Source organism: Eumetopias jubatus, unplaced genomic scaffold (genome assembly GCF_037043125.1).
Source record: "Eumetopias jubatus isolate StellerSeaLion01/CBP00866 unplaced genomic scaffold, mEumJub1_p1.0 scaffold_7, whole genome shotgun sequence".
Taxonomy (NCBI): domain Eukaryota; kingdom Metazoa; phylum Chordata; class Mammalia; order Carnivora; family Otariidae; genus Eumetopias; species Eumetopias jubatus.
This window is the reverse complement of record NW_028274813.1, coordinates 42,572,006-42,584,451: the sequence shown is the minus strand read 5'-3', so window position 1 is coordinate 42,584,451 and position 12,446 is coordinate 42,572,006. Positions and strand designations below refer to the sequence as shown.

Sequence of the window (12,446 nt, the reverse complement as noted above, 5' to 3'; positions counted from 1 at the left end):
TCCCTTCACTCCAGGCACTAGCAATGTTTGGATCATTCCCCACCTCAGGGACCATATATTTCAGCCCTATGTCGATTGCACCAGAAGTCTGCATTAACGTAGACTGACAACTGTGGGCATTATAATCAGTGTGAGAATAATATCAAAGGATAGGTGAGAAACAGGATCTTTTGGGAGAACCACCTGCAATGTCAAATGATTCCCAAGAATGTGAGTGCGATCACATGATGCTCAACTGCCCCAAAGCTGTGAAAATTGACTCTATACTGTTTTTTTTCCATAGGCACCTTGGTATATTTCTAACTATTGAACTCTTCAGAGCCACTGGTGTTTTTATGCCTTCAAAATTTTTCATTAATTAAATAAAAATCAAATGCAACTTTGAAGTCTCTTGATTTTCAGCTACACTGAAAGCATGTTCTGACTTCTCAGATAAGATGATTTCATTCCATTGTGCTCAAACTTTCTTGTATTTCTTTTTCTTTTTTTTTTTTATTTGAGGGAGAGAGAGAGAGTGCGCATGCATGAGAGGGGGGAGGGTCAGAGGGAGAAGCAGACTCCCCGCTGAGCGGGGAGCCTGATGCGGGACTCGATCCCGGGACTCCAGGATCATGACCTGAGCCGAAGGCAGTTGCTTAACCAACTGAGCCACCCAGGCGCCCTCTTGTATTTCTGATAAGTGAGTCTGCCTTAGGGAAAAAGAGGGCAAGAGAGCAGACAATTTATGAGAATGAGACTTTCCCACTGTAGGTAACAGCAAACTGGAGTGTCCCAGCTTTGGCTGCCTTGTCTCATATGTCATAGTTCATAGTTGAACCAAAATCGCCTCCATTCATGTATTTATTCAACATTTGACAACATTTACTGAATGTCAGTACTCTGTGCTGAACACAGCACTAGACAATGGACGTATGTAGACAAAAGACAACCTTGCCCTCAACGAAATGACGGTCTAATGAGGAAGACAGACAACCTATTACCACAATGCATGCTATCAGTATGACAGGGGTAACTTCCTGAGCCCAGAGAAGGGGGCTCACTCCCACCACGACAGGAAGAAATAAGGAAGGTTTCCTTGGCGAATAAAAACCAAAGATTTTAAAGTGGCAAGATATCTTAAACATCCTATAATTCAACCTCCCTTCCATAGACTACAGAAACATATGACCAGTTTCATCCTGTTTCTGCATGACTGGTTCACAGATGAAGAGTTTGTGCCTCTGCAAGTCAGTGTTTCCCACTATTTGGTGGCTCTCATTGTTGCTAAATTATTTCTTAGGACAAGCCAAAATTTTTCTCCTTGTACCTCTATCTACCACCACCCCCACCACCTTTCACTCTAGAATATAATTAATTCCTTCTTCAGTTTTTCTATGTCTCCCATATTTAAAGACAGTGATTATATCCTTCCTATTTATTCAATGTTCCAAATTTCTTCCGGTGTTCTTCAACTGAGAGAATTTGCAAGTCACCATATTTTTCAAAGTCCTTCATAAAGTGAACCCAGACCTGGTTGCCATTCTGCAGTGATGATCAGGACCTTGTATTTCTACTAATTCAGTCTATGGTTGCATTTATTTCTTGATTGGCAGGTTCTCACTTTTCTTGCATCCCAAACCACTCTTATCCTGCAACTGCCTCCCAAATCCTTTTCTTCTTTTTTTCAGATTTATTTATTTGAGAGAGAGAGAGAGCGCACACACACGCTGGTGGGTGGGGGGAGACAGGGAAAAGGAGAGAGTCAAGCCGACTCCCTGCTGAGCATGGAGCCCACCATGGAGCTCAATCCCAGGATGCTGAGATCATGACCTGACCTGAAATCAAGAGTCAGAAGCTCAACCAACTGAGCCACCCAGATGCCCCCAAATCCTTTTCTATGTTCCCTTCTTAAGAAAGTCATTGCGGGGTGCCTGGGTGGCTCAGTTGTTAAGCATCTGCCTTCGGCTCAGGTCATGATCCCATGGTCCTGGGATCGAGCCCTGCATCGGGCTCCCTGCTCAGCCAGGAGCCTGCTTCTCCCTCTCCCACTCCCCTGCTTGTGTTCCCTCTCTTGCTGTCTCTCTCTCTGTCATATAAATAAACAAAATCTTGGAAAAAAAAAAAAAGAAAGTCATCACATTCCCAGGCACCTAGATGTGAAACCTTGAAGTTTTAAGTGGGTATTTATTATATCTCACTTGGACTATTTATTTACTTAAAAAAAATTTTTTTAAGTAAACTCTACCCCCAGCATAGGGGCTTGAACCCATGACCCCAAGATCAAGAGTTGCATGCTCTACCCACGAGCCAGCCAGATGCCCTGACAATTTAAGTGACTGCCAACTGGTTTTTCAACTTTAAATCTCTTAGCTATAATCCATCCTTCAGCTTCTACTATAGTCATTTTTATAAGGAGGCACCTCTGATCATGTCACTCCAAGCTGATATAAACTATGTATCTTTTTATATACTTCCACTTCTAATGGAAATTTTTTAATTTCTTACTCAAATATACATAATTTTACTTGCCACATTCTACTTGTAATCCTATCATTACCATTAGGGTGATAACTGTGCAATTATATTTACAACATTGGTTAATACTCCAAGTTCACTTTATTACTTATATATTCTATTGATATCGGACTATCCAGGGTCCTAAGTATTATTTTTACTTCCTATTCTGCTTTTCCTCCCATTATGAGGCATTTTTTTCTAGTATGTTTTTTCTTCAAAGGCCACAACTGTTGATGTCCATAGCATCAACAAAGAAAGCTAAATATCATAAGATAAATAAAGATAAAATGCTCTGGGGGCACCTGGGTGGCTCAGTCAGTTAAGCATCTGCCTTCGGCTCAGGTCATGATCCCAGGGTCCTGGGATTGAGCCCCACATTGGGTTCCTTGCTCAGTGGGGAGCCTGCTTCTCCCTCTGCCTCTGCCTGCTGCTCCCCCTGCTTGTGCGCTCTCTCTCTCTCTGTCAAATAAATAACATCTTAAAAAAAAAAAGATAAAGATTGAGCCCCATGTTGAGCTCTGTGCTCAGTGCAACATCTGCTGGAGATTCCCTCTCTTTCTCCCTCTGCCCCTCCCACTCGTGCTCTCTCTCTCTCTTTCTCTCTAAAATAAATAAGTAAATCTTTAAAAAAATCAAATAAAGGTTGGATAGGATTAGGAGAAAAGACATTACTGGTGCTGGAATTTGCAAAAAAGAATAAACTGGAAGTTGGCAAAGAATTTTGATTGGTCTAATTGCCAAGAATATAAAGTGCATGAGAAAAGGCTACAGGCCCTAAGAGGAAAAAAAAAAAAGGATCAGATCTTAGTGTACTTGAATGCCAGATGGAGGCATTTGATACCACTGGAATGACAAACTTGCAATTTAGAGTGATCAAAATACCACCTGTGCCTCCAAGCCTATCTCTTCAAAGTTGATAAAGATATATACTAGGTTAGGATTTGTACTGTGTCATTTGTTCCCATTTGAATCAGTTGAAGTAGATAGAGGGTCGTGGGGTTTATGACCCTAGCTATATATCACTGTATAATTCAAGAAGATGCGGACACCGCCCACTTTACCCCGCCATGACAACTTCAGGCACAGATCCCTTTGTGCTCCTCAGTATAGTAACAACACAATGTGCCTCTTTCTGTTGGGGACAGCTACAGAATTTCTTCTAATTGTTAAGACTTGTAGGTACATTTTAAGATGCCTCCAAGTATTCTTTCACCATCTTCTTCTGAACATCTCTGGGTTCACTCCATAGAGGAAGAGCTGCTTACCTTTTGCAAGGCTCTAATGCTGCTAGGTTTCTCCTCTTCTTCCTCCTTTATTATACTGCTTCACTATGTACCTCTTACCACTGACTTTGGTTTACCATTTCTGTGCACATGACAATTTTTTTTCGACCTGACTCACCTCTATCTCTGAGCACTCCAATCTCTTCAAAAAGGCAGAAAATCCCTCTTCTCTAGAGCATGGATTCTTAATCTGAAATTCATAGGACCAGTCCTCACATATACATATACAAAGTGTTTGTACTTAGAGTTCAGGGGAGGGGGCCCGTGAACTCAGATGGAAGAAAAAAAAATCACATCTTTAATTGCACTCACCTCTTAGAGAAATATAGCCTTTTCTTCCATTATGAATATAGACACCAAACTTCAGTACCTTGAGCAGTGCCTGTGACTTTGTCTTGAATAGAGAGAGATCACAGATTTTCACATTTCAGTAGTTGCATATATCTCAAAATATTGTTTAGGCCCATCAATACTTCAGAATTAAAGTCATTACTAGAGTAATTGCTAGATTGTATTTTTAAGGCATTAATAAAGAAAGGTACATATTGCTGTATCACAACTTTTTTATTATTTTGATAGCCATATTCAGTTAATTGGTTTCCTTTGCAATTCTACATATTTTTAATGCATTTAAAAATGCTCTGAGGAAGGGCACCTGGCTGGCTCAGTAAGTAGAGCATATGACTCTTGATCTTGGGGTGGTGAGGTCAATCCCCAGGTTGGGTGTAGAGCCTACTTAAAAAAAAAAAAAAGCCCTTCAGTCCCTGATGCCACGGAGATGTGCCACGTGGCCTCCTACCTGCTGGCCACCCTCAGGGGCAATGCCTCCCCTCGATGCCAAGGGCATCAAGAGGACTCTGGACAGCGTGGGCATCAAGGTGGATGATAACCGACTCAACAAGGTCGTCAGTGAACTGAACAGAAAAGTATTGAAGATGTCATCACCCCGGGTATTGGCAAGTTGGCCAGTGTGCCCGCTGGTGGGGCTGTGGCTGTCCCTGCTGTCCCAGGATCTGCAGCTCCTGCTGGGGCTGGTTCCACCCCAGCAGCAGCAGAGGAGAAGAAAGAGGAGAAAAAGGAGTCAGAAGAGTCAGTTGACGACATGGGATTTGACTTGTTCCATTACGGTCCCGTTCTCCTGCAAATAAAACCCTTTTAACATAAGAAAAAAAAATTTTTTTTAATGTTCTGAGCAGTCTATAACCATCAGCAGACTGCCAAAAGAGTCCAAAGCACAGAAAGGGCATAGGATCCCTGCCCTGGAGGGAAACCCCACTGCACTTAGAGTACATATAATTGGCGCATGCGGATGCCTGGGTGGCTCAGTTGGTTGGGCGACTGCCTTCGGCTCAGGTCATGATGCTGGAGTCCCGGGATTGAGTCCCACATCAGGCTCCCTGCTGAGTGGGGAGTCTGCTTCTCCCTCTGATCCTCCCCCCTCTCATGCTCTCTCTTTCATTCTCTCTCTCAAATAAATAAATAAAATCTTCAAAAAAAATTGGTGAATGCTTTAGGAAGCATACTTAGCAGAGCCCTAGAGCCAGGCTATCCTTCCAGCATCAGAAAAATGGCTAAGAGCATGGGCTGGATCCAAAAGTTGGGTTTCAAATCCCAACTCTATCATTCCCTGGGGATGCAGCATTGGATCTATCCTCTAAACTCTGTGTCTATGTACTTATCTAAAAAAATAGGTTGTAGGGGCAACTGGGTGGCTCAGTAGTTAAGCTTCTGCCTTCGGCTCAGGTCATGATCCTGGGGGCCTGGAATCAAGCCCCGCATCGCATAGGGTTCCCTGCTCAGCGGGGAGCCTGCTTCTCCCTCTCCTATTCCCCCTGCTTGTGTTCCTTCTCTCGCTTTGTCTCTCTCTGTCAAATAAATAAAATCTTAAAAATAAATAAATAAAATATAGGTTGTAAAAAAATATCTAAATGATTAGCAAGTGCTTGGTACATAGTCAGAATTCAGTAGATAAATAATAGCTATCTTTAATAATAATTATAATCAATTATCACAGATGATAATAATGTTAGTAATATTATTAATATTATTAATATAATTATAGTTTATCATAACAACTGTGATTCCCATTACAGCATTTTAATTATCATTTAACATCAGCGACTATGATCCCCTGTGACACCCCCCTCAATTCTGTCAAGATACGTTTTTGTCTCAAAACATTCATCATTAAGTCTTCTGCAGAAGACTGATAATGAAAAACCCATTCAATTCAATTCATTTAATATTTATTAAAGAACTAGTGTGTGTGCTATTGGGTGCTGAGATTGTAAGGTGGCTGAGGCTTGGCTGGCCCCCTGCCCTGCGTAGCTCATGGTCTAGCTGCAAAGACAATCATGTAAACAAACAGTTATGATAACTTGTAATAAATGCTAAACATTAGTACTAGCAAAATGCTGTGAGAACTCGGTAGATGGGGATTAGCTGGTCAGGGAGGCGGTAGCTGAGCTGGAAGTCCTCACAGAGTGATATTTGAGCTGTCTGGAAGGATGAGTAATGGTTTAGCAAGCAGAAAGGGTATAACGTGAATCAAAGCACAAGTCGGAGAATTGCCAAGGAATGCCAAGAACAACAGTTTTGCTAGAATATAGGGTACCGAGTAGGGAGTGAATTGAGATGAAGCTAACAAGGCATTTAACACCTGGGCCAGGCCCAATGTTGTAGAAACTTGCCACTCAAAATGTGGTCCCAGGACCTGCAGCATCCACATCATCTGAGATATTGTTAACAATGCAAATGCTTGGGCCTCACCCCTAGACCGACCAGTTCAGAATCTGCATTCTGAAAACCCCAGGTGTTTTGTATGCACATTAAAGTTTGAAAAGCACTGTTGTACAACTGTAAACACCAAGCTAAGCTGTGAAGCCTTTATCCTGTGGCCTTTATATGTTATAGATTTGGTTTCTAGAAACTAAATTTAATAGCAGCATGAAAAAACAGATTGGAAGGTGGAGAGGAGAAAACAGGATGGGTAGACAAGAGATCAAAGTAAGGGCTCTCTCAAGGTAGAGAGGGTACAAAACAGACAGGTAAATGCCCTCTGGCCTCGCCTTTGGCTGCTAGAGTCATCATTATGTATCAACAATTTCTTTGTATTAAACACCTGCTGAATTCCAAGTCCTGGACTGGGTACTGAGGGGATAAAAATAAGTTTAAAGTGAAAACCCCTGAAAATTTCATCCTCTATTGTGAGACGACAGACAGGTGAAAAGTCAACAAATAAACAACGGTGTGTGTATGTGTTGCACACATGTGTACACACACACACACATATATATGATATGATCCTGGTAGATGTTAATTACCATCTCTCCCTGACTTCTACTGTTCTCTGTGATAAAGTGATTACTGGTCATCTTCTGCAGTTGAAACTGGTAATATGGAGACAGCAGCCAATTCCAGTTTCATGGCTACGCCCTATTAATCTGAGATCAGAATGGATAGCTAATGGGGGCTTAGAGCATCATTATATCAGCCATTAACTTGAGGGGAGGCGGTTTTTCCCCGACAATGCAATCACTTGCCTCGTGCCTGGAATGTTTAAACATAGATAATATTTTGTATCTAGTAATGCTATTTTTGAAAAAATAAATTAATAAAAAGTTCTACAACATACTTTTTTCTCTCCCCATTAATATTATAATTAGTTTGTTAGGTGTTTGATGTAAATTTAATGGCTTCATGGATCAGAAGCTTTTAGTACTAATAAGTATTAGTGATTATTCCGAATATATTAACCATTTTATTTCTTAGCAGAATGTCTATCTATCTTGTAAAATGAAAGAGTATTACCTGCAAGAAACCTCCCCCATCTTGATCAATATTGCATGCTAAAGTACACCGGGGTTTTCTTTACTAGTGGTATAGGCAGGGGTCCCTGGCTGGCTCAGTCCATAGAGCATGTGACTCTTGATCTGGGGGTCCTGAGTTCAAGCCCTGCATAAAGCTTACTTGAAAAAAAAAAAGTGAAACTATTGGGGTAGGCAACAGAATGATGTCTTGTAGTACCCACAACTCCACATGTTTTGTAGCAGAAAAGTGTCAGGAGCCCCACAGACATTCAGCCTGAGGAAATGTTATCTAGTCTTCCTCCTTGGCCCAGGAAGAGTAGGAGAATAGAGAAATCAAACTTGGCCACAAACCTAACCATCTCTAGATATGCCACCATCTTCTCTTTCTCTCTCTCTCAATCTCTCTCTCTCTCTCTTTCACACACACACACACACACACACACACACACCTCCTTCAGGAATTTCAACTGTGAACAAGGAGTCAACTGTGAACAAGGCCAGGCCCATAGTTGACACAGTAGCAATGAGGACTTGCACACTAAATTAGAGAATAAGTATAATCCCACTGTATTATTAAAGGAAATACGAACACGTGTATAGAAAGCCATTTGGTAACTTGATTTGATCACCCAGCTTCATTGGGATATAACAATGTGTTGGGAGCACTGGCTGTCGACAAGTTTCAAGAATGTCAGTGCTGGGGCGCCTGGGTGGCTCAGATGGTTAAGCGTCTGCCTTCTGCTCAGGTCATGATCTCAGGGTCCTGGGATCGAGTCCCGCGTCGGGCTCCCTGCTCAGTGGGGAGCCTGCTTCTCCCTCTCCCACTGCTTGTGCTCTCTCTATCAAATAAATACAATCTTAAAAAAAAAAAGTCGGTGCAGATTACACCACCTGAGGAAGAGTTGGAAGAACCTGGGGGTTCCCTCTCAGGAAGAGCTGTGGAAGCTAGATGTACTGCAGACAAAGCTTTCGAATGTCTGTAGCAAGTCTGATTGCTTAAAGACACGTATATTCACCTTTTTCCCCAGCAGGATTAGTTTTAGCGGGATTAACCCTAGACCATAAAAAAGAGAACAGGGGCCCCTGGTTGGCTCAGTCAGAGGAACATGCGACGCTTGATCTCAGGGGTGTGAGTTCAAGCCCCATATTGGGTGTAGAGATCACTTAAATTAATTAATTAACTAACCAATTAATTAATTAACAAAAAAACCCTGGTACTGCTTCTCTTGCAATCAACTAATTTCTAAGTTTAGCTAGCAGTAAGAACTTTGGCAGTCACTTGGACTGTAACCCACTACTTACAGTACTATGTTTCCTTCTGGTTTTAAATTTTAGAAGACCAACACAGGCGCCTGGGTGGCTCTGTCGGTTAAGCGTCTGCCTCCGGCTCAGGTCATAATCTCAGGGTCCTGAGATCAAGTACCCTATTGGGCTCCCTGCTCAGCAGAGAGCCTGCTTCTCCCTCTCCCTCTCCCTCTGCCCCTACCCGTGCTTGTGCTCGCTCTCTCTCTCTGTCAAATAAATAAATAAATAAATAAATAAATAAATAAATAAACAAACTCTTCAAAAAAAAAAAAAAAAAAGACCACCACAGAGATTAACGTCTCCAATATTTTACCAGCTCAGCTCACTTCTGCTGAATCAAGGACCTAACAGGGACCACCGAGTTTTAAATTGAGACCTAATAGCAGTTTTTGTTCCAGCCAACTTTTTCTAAATAGAATAATGCCATTCTCCATTCGGCTCCTGTCCCTACCACCCTGCACCCAGCCTTAGGACCAGGGGAAAGGCTGGCCATCCTCTGGTTCTGATGAAGACAGAGTGGGAGAAAGGTGGTGAGCTGCGGATGGGCTGCCAAGGGCCTGTCAGCTGTAAAAAGGGACATATTAAAGCCACAGCAGTCTTTTTGCAAGCCCATCGATGCCAGGCGCCACGAGAAGAAAATCTGCATTGGCAGGTTTTGTTATTTTTTAACTTGACCCTGACAATACCTGCTGGGCTACCTGTGCTTTCTGCCAAAGAAGTGTCAGATGAGGGAGGAAGTTTGCACACCTGGTGAATTCAACATCACAATGCCATTTGGAGGGAGGAAAGAGAGAGAGAGGAAGGCAACAACAGAAAAGAACAGAGCCAAGAAATAGAAACTGGGGAGGAGGAGGAAGAGTAATGAAACAAACAATTTGGAGGAATTCTTGTGTGACATTTTCCAAGATCATATTACACCACAGGGACGGTAATAATTAAGTATTATGGTAGCCTCAGAGTGTGAGAATACACCACTCTGGGCTTGAATTTTTGTACCTGGAACTCAAAAGGAAACTCTGCACCAGCCACTGTGTCTGTCTTAGATTCTGATGCCCTGTTTGGCTGCGCTGGTAGTCTGCAGAGTTTCCAACTGCATATAATTAAACATTAAGTGGTCTCTTAATGGGCTGTCTTTTCCAAAAAGGCCTTTCTTTGATTTACAATCAGTATGTCTGTAGAAAACACTAAATGATTGCTTTTGCCTATCCCAGTGACACTTTGGCCATTCCATTAACAGCCCTGTTTTTTCAGGAGTCAGTTTGATTGAGGCAATTGGAGGGGGTAAAGGAGGGGCTAGTTTCAAAGACGTCCAAGCCAAAGCCAAGCTTGTTAGCAGCAACTGTCACACAACAAGGCCAGGACACGGGACACCATATGGAGCTTCAGCGGCCTCAGACCCTAGGACCCACGTATGTTCTCAGTGCGGAGTATCTCCCGTGCTCCAACCTCCCTCTACGTGCCCAGGACACCCAGAGGGGCTTGAGTGCGGAGCATCACAAACCGCTTCAGTTCATTAGAACATCGGAATTCTATTCGAATGTGTTTTGAAAATACGTGTTTTCATTCATTAGAGTACCAACAAACATAAAGCTTCTATCACTTACATTTCCATACATCTTTAAACTCACCAGTAGTTTCCTTCAGACTCCAAAGTTTCAGCTCTTGATAGGACCACCCAGCAGTATGGTCTCCCATGAACATGAATGTGAGTTCCATGGAAGCAGAAACCTTGTGTGCCTGGGGAGTGCTTGGTACAGAGAAGACCCTCAAATAGTTACTGAATGAATAGATACATCTTGTGATGGTCCCAGTCTTCCTAAATCCTCATGAAAGTTTAAGTGGAAGCTTAATTTTGTAAGTTTGACACCTGAGAATCCTTTCCTGTAGCCATTCTAATATCCATTTTCATGTCTCTGGGGCCAGAAAAATATTGTGATTTTATTATTCATATAATTGTTAGTAATGCAGTTAGTGTCTGCTGTCCAGAGACATTTATGGCAGGCATGGGAAGCTACAATGTGCTTGGTTATTCTTTCAATCTCCTGAAGAGGTCAAAGCTGGAGTGTCTTCAAGGCAAATACAGGCTCTTACTAAATAACTAACATTTCCTCATGGAACAAATGCAAATCTATATGAACCTGCAAAAATCCCTTTGGCAATAACACCATTAGTGTCATAACTGTCAAAAAGAATTGAAAAAGAAGAGTGGTGTTTAATAAGCATACAGTTAGGTACATTGTAGGTGGAAATTCTCACCTACCAGGTCACTTAGCCATGAGCCCAGCTCTGCACTGATGCTGGACAGTTCCCGAGGCTTCCTTCCAAGACATCTTCCCTCCTTAGCTTTAAGTGCTCCAGACTGGAGATCATTCCATCTCCCTTGGGGTGCTCTTCCATGGCATCTGAGAGATCATCACTGAGACGTTTCTTATTTTCATATTTTTACTCCAAATTAGCCCCTTGGATGACCCTGGACAATTCTGAGGGGTGATGCCTTTTCAGACACTTGCAAGTGGTCCCTGCTCCCTCGCAGACATCACAAAGGAGGTCTTGCCTCCCTGTCCATGCCCTCTGAGACATGTTTTGATTTTGCAACTTTAAACAAATTGCACAGACCTGAAGAACTGTGGAAGCTGATGACTAAAGCTTTGCTCTTTGCAACCATTTTGCCTATTCAGGCTTTCTTGAGATACTGGCCCCTCTAGCCACTTGCTCATTTTCTCCATAATTCCTTAGAGAGCTGAATTGCCGTCTTCAGTAAATTCATTTGAACAAATTCATTACCCTGTTCTCTTCTCCTTCTGCCATCATCCATACTAGGTGATTTGCATAAAGCTTTTTTTATTCCCAATTATTCTCTTCTTTTTTTTTTAAACTAAGGGCCTAATTTACAAGGTTTTTATTATTTTATTACAACAACTTTACCTCACTTTTCTTGTTAAATGCCAATGTTTCGGGGGAAAATTGTGAAATGTGTTGGCAGGCCTGTTTAAGCTACATTTAAAAGGAAATTAAAATCATGTTTTGACAGCTTTTTTAGAGATGAGGAGGAGGCAATACACATTGCCCACAGACTGAATTAACCTATGGTATATGGGAATAAAGATGCTACTATCATTCTCAACAACAGTGAGAGCAGGTTGGGGCTCAGAGCATTTGGAACTGGGGAAAAAACTACTTGCAATAATGGATAAATATTTTAAATCTTACATGGAGAGGACTAGAAGTATGATTTAAGGCAGGGTGGTTTGTTTTGTTACACCTTGACCCCCTTGTCAAGCTTGTCTTTTCTCTTCCTTCCTTCCAAATATATTTGCAGATTTAGAAATCCTTATGGTTTCTTCGACTGTTGAACAAAAAACAGAGACTCTTTGTGACAAAGGCAAACATAATGCAAAATGAGTTTAACCATGCAGTTAGGCTACATCTATAGTTTGATACATATTATACGATATTATATGATCACTCTTCTTCCATTCTTCCTATATCTTTCAGTAGAATGAGTAGAGTCAATGTTAGTTCATCGAGGCTTCTGACTCTGGCTCAGTCTTGC

The 12,446-nt window shown here is 41.9% G+C and overlaps 1 pseudogene; it reads left to right on the top strand.

The window, feature by feature from the left end:
- The first annotated feature begins 4,557 nt into the window (after window positions 1-4,557).
- On the top strand, window positions 4,558-4,938 carry LOC114207651 (large ribosomal subunit protein P2 pseudogene; annotated as a pseudogene).
- Window positions 4,939-12,446: the final 7,508 nt, after the last annotated feature.